Raw genomic sequence first — 5,848 nt, 5'->3', positions numbered from 1 at the left:
AAAGTGTGGGAGTGCGTGAATGAAAGAATGCGTGTTGTAATGTGATAATTATTTACAAAAAAAAATTTGTACCTTATTTATTCGTGTGCGTAATATTAATAATAATAATAATAATGTTTTTTATCATATAAATAAATATTTAATTATAAAAAAAAATTTTTTTTTTTATTTTCTTTGTATGTCTCCCTTCAATAAACCTCCTTCTTAAAATTTAAGAAAGAATAAGAGAGAAAGTAAGCAGAAGCAGAAGACAATTTATACATAGAAAAAAGGAAGTGAAAGAGGATAAAGAAAAAAATTTAAGAAAATAATAATAATCCAAAAAAAAAGTTATTATTATTAATGATTAATAATAATTTTTTAATTAAATAACATTATATATTATTCTAAAATACATAAAAATAGGAATAGAAAGTCTAAATGATTATTATTATCATCATCATCATCATCATCATACGTTAAGAAAATAATTAGAGATTAGTAATAATAATAATAATAATAGTAATATGATAATTTATTTTAATAGACAAAAAATTTTATTAAATAGAAAGAAGAAGAAGAAGAAAACTACGTACATTAATTAATTAATTAATTTATCATCCAAATTTTTATTAAAAAATCAAATGACGCATAGAAATTAATAAAGATTTGATAAGAAAACACTCACTATGATAATACACACGTGTACTAAAATACACGTGCTATTTATCTACTAAATAAATAAATAAAATAAAAATGAAATTTTACAAGCAGAAAACAAAAAAGAAAAAAAGAAAGAAAAAAGTCGTTGATTGTCCGATTCGACGTTAAAAAAAAAACAAACGATCGCGACGCCATTTTGTTTTCTTTTGTTTACTTTTGAAAATTATTAAGAATCACGTGATCAAAATGGCGCCAATAAATTTTGAAATTGTTAAGGCGATTCTTAACGGTTTTGTTAATTTTAATTTGATTGATTTTTTTTTTAAACGGAAAATTATTAAAGTACGTCGTGATTACTATAATCATCATTATTATTATTATTTTTAATAGTTAATAATAATTATTATTAAATTTATTCAAATCGCAAATAAAATAAAGATCGATTTAAACTTTCTCATTCAATTTTTTTTTTCTATTTGATTGATTGTCCTCGATTTAAATGATTATCGTTCATAACAAACAACAATTGGAAAAATTCTAGAATTTTCCTTAAATTTTCCTTTCCGCGATTGTCGAAGCTCAATGATTATATTAAATCATATAAAGAAAAAATAAAATATGTCACAGTTTGTGGTCCCCCTAATAAATAAATTTTTAATATCATTCAACCTTTCCACCATTCACATACCCCCCCCTTCAAATCATTCTTAATAATAATAATAATAATAAGTGATTTGAATGATATGAAATTATGTGTTGTAAAATTTGGTCCTCCACAACAATATTAATAATATTAATTAACAAAGAAATATTTATAATAATAATAATTTTAAAAACTTTCATCTTAAAAACAAACATGTTGTCGTAATTGTTAAGCGAAATTTCAAAAGTAAACAAAACAATGTTAAACCACCACCCAAACAAACAACTCAACAACCAACAAACAAACAACTTTAAATCTTTTAAAAAGTTTTTATAAAAACATTAATGTTCACACTTGTTTTCAAACACTAAAAAAACACATAAAAACTCTTTAAAGTATATTGGAAAAGAAAAATCTGAAAAAATAAAAACAAAACGTGTAAATTGTGGTGTTGTTGTTGTTGATGATGATGATGATGATTAAATTTAATTAAAAAAATTCATAATGATAATGAAACTTTCTTTTTATGTTATTTTATTCAATTTAACATGTTTAAAATATGAAACTTGATTATCAACCTCTTCCCCTCCTCTTCCTTCCCTCTTTTCCCCTCCAATTAAATTTCACTTAACAAATTACTAATAAATAACTATTATTGATAAAAGATAATAATAATAATAATAATAATAAAATTACTAACCTTATTTATTTATAATAATTAAAATTAAAATTAAAATAAAAGAAAAATAAAAATTTTCCTATTCTCTTTTTTTTTTTAAATAATAATAATGATAATAATAATAATGATAATGATAATAATAATAATGATGATTAAAATAACAATGATTGATAATAATAATGAATCCTCCAAAAATAATTGCTTTACTATAACCTAAAAATTATTATTTAAAAAAAAAAAAATTCAACTCCCCCACCCCCCACTCCTACCTCGTGCGACGTGGTTGACTTCGAACAATGATAATAATAATAATAGTAGTAATAATAATAATAAAAATAATAATAATAATAATAATTAAAAATTCGTTATTAAATCAATTTTTTTTCTTTTCTTTTTCCTTTTTTTTATGTATAAACAAAAAACTTATGGTTAACATCATTGTACATTTATTTATTTATTCATTCATTTATTTATATTTATTATTATTATTATTATTATTATTATTATTGAAAGGCTAACAACACACATATAAGAATTTATCTACAAAAAAAAACAACGATAATGATAATGATGATGATCATGAATATTATTACTATGTGGTAAATGATAAGAATTAACTTTAAAAATTATCATTATCATTATTATTACTATTATTAATTATTTAATTATTTAATTATTTATTCGTTAAAAATTATTAATTTATTTTTTTTGCTATTTTAAATTATTTTAAATAGTTATAATAATAATAATAATAATAATAATAATAATAATAATAAATTACAAATTAAAAATCATAAAAAAAAAATTTATTTCATTCATTCATTCACTCGTTTTTTTTTTTTTAAATGGCGTTAATAACGGCATAATTTTTAATAATGATAATAATAATCGATAGTAAAACTATATGTATATATTTATGTATTTATTAATTTTTTTTTTTTGTTTTTCTCGTCTATAAATTTTATTAATTATTATTATTTTTATTTACTACAAATAATTTGTAATTGAACAACGTATTTATTATTATTATTAATTAATTAATTAAAACTTATTACATATAATAATTGAATCTATTAATATTATTATTGTTATTATTTAATGGAAATATCATTGGTTCGCGCGCGTGTTTATTTATTTATTTATTTAAACAAGACATTTTTAATTATTAATAAATAATAATAATTTGACATGCAATTTATTATTATTATTATTATTATTATTATTATTATTATTATTATTATTATTATTATTATTAATAATAATAAATTTTTAATAAAAATATTCTAAAAAAACATTTTTTTTTGTGCTTACTTATATATGTATCCTTATTATTATTATTTATTCATTTATTTTTTTATTCTCATTAATTTTTATTTAAATAAATAAATAAATAATTTATTAATATGATTATTTACAATGATATTTTATTATTAATATTAATATTAATAATAATAATAATAATACGGAGTGCGAATTTATTTATTTATTTATTTTTTTTTTGAGTTATGGATGGACGACTTTAAAAGCTTATATAAATTTATTTAATTATACATAATATGTTTTTATTAATTAATAATTATTTATACGAATCGTATGTATTGAATGATATTAATAATGATAATAATTTTTCTTTACCTAATAATTCGATTTATTTAAAATTTTATTACGCGAAGATCCCTCATTTACCCTTTTTTTAAAATTAACCCTCCCTCCCACCCCCTTCTTATCCCCTCAATTGTTTATTTAAATAATCGCCTAGTGACGTCACGTATAAACAAATATACTCGAATGACACAGACAGAGAGAGAAAGAGAGAGAGAGAGAGAAAGAAAGGGGAAGTGAAACTACCAAGATTATTTTTATCAATAAATTTTATAATAATAATAATAATAATAGTACATATAATAGTAGTAATAGTAGTACAATATATATATACATACATACATAAATATATATATATATTTATTTATTAATAATATCTATGTATATATATATATATATATTTTTTTTTTCGGAAAAAAAGATTGTCCAACATTCGCAAAAATTGTCTTCCATTATTAATTTACTTATATATATATATTTAATATTAATTATAATTAATAATAATAATAATAATAATAATAATATTTAAAAAAAAAACAATTTTAATAATATTAATAACAATTTCTTATTTATTTATTTTTATTTGTTTAAATGAATACACGCGTACACACGTTCGCGTTCACGTGGTCATTCGTATTCATATACAAATATTAATATATTTATTATTATTATTATTACTATACATTAATAAAGAATGAATGAACTAATGAATGATAAGAAAAAGGGAGGGGGAAGGGGAAGAAAAGGGAGGAGGAATAAAAAGTCAAGGGAACATTTTAATTTTTTGTAGTGCGAAGAAAATATATATAATAATAATAATATATATATATAGCAAAGAGACGCGTAATAATTTATTTACTATGTAGGGTAGGGTAGGACTTTTTATTATCATAAAATATACTACACCCTGATCGATAATCACAAGAAAAAAAAAAAAAAATTTTTTTTCACTTATTAATCATCATCACCATCATCATCATCATCATCATCATTATTATTATTATTATCATTGTTGTTTTTACATAATACAACTGATATGTATGAAATAGAAATGATGTATTGATAAAATGAATATTGTCGATTGATAAGATGGAAAAATTTTTCAATACCGACGCTTAAGATATGTTTTTTTTCCTCTTTTATTATTATTACTATTATTATTATTATTACTATTATTACTATTATTATCGTTTGTATAAACTTTGACCTTTATAATAATAATAATATTAAAAAAAAAAAAATTGTAAAATAATTATTAGATGATGAAAATTTTTTTTTTTTAATCAAATCAGATCATTATTTCCATAACGAAAAAAACTAACTTAATTTATTAATAATAATAATAATTAATCATAATAATAATAAATAATAATAATAATAATAATAGTAATAATAGAGATAATGATAATAATTGATAATTTTTATTATTTGTTGAATTTTTTTTTCCATTCCCACCGTTAAAAAAAAAAAAAAAAACGCGTGGGAATATTTATCATCATCATCACCACCACCATCATTATCATCATCATCATCATCATCATCATTATTATTATTATTATTAAATTAAAAAATAAATAAATAAATAAATACTGATATCGTTGTCGATTTTTTTTTGTTTTTTTTTTGCACCCCGAATAAATTAACATAATAAGCTCATTTATTTATATTCGTTTGTATGCGTCGTTACGAAACATTCAGAAATCTATTGATGATAATAATAATAATAATTATTATTAATATTAAAAAAAAACGACAGGTAACAGTAACAATAATAATAATAATAATAATTTTTTAATTCTGAAAAAAAACCCAGAAAAAACGATTTTTTTGTTAAAAATTATTTTTACCATTATTATTATTATTACTACAACTACTACTATTATTATTACTATTACCACTACTAATACTATTAATATTATTATTAATAATAAATACTTATTATTTATTAATGCTAAAACAAAAAAAAAAGAAAAAAAAATAGAAAATTAATATAATAATAATAATAATAATAATAATAATAAAATGAGAAAAGAAAAAAATTCAAAAATAAAATGATAATAAGAATAATATTATTATTATTATTACATATTATCATCATTATCGTTTCAAATTGTAATATTATCAAAGGAAAAGAAAAAAAAACGTATTTATATATGTATGTATGTAAATATATAATTATAAAATATAATAATAATAATAATAATAATTAAGTAAGTAAGTACCTTCAACTAGTCTGTAATTGTCTGTATTTGCGCTTGTGTATGTAAATTCAAAAGAAAAAA

The sequence above is a fragment of the Pediculus humanus genome, genomic scaffold, assembly GCF_000006295.1.
Source record: "Pediculus humanus corporis 1103172108306 genomic scaffold, whole genome shotgun sequence".
Classification (NCBI taxonomy): domain Eukaryota; kingdom Metazoa; phylum Arthropoda; class Insecta; order Psocodea; family Pediculidae; genus Pediculus; species Pediculus humanus.
Note: the sequence above shows the minus strand (reverse complement) of the source record.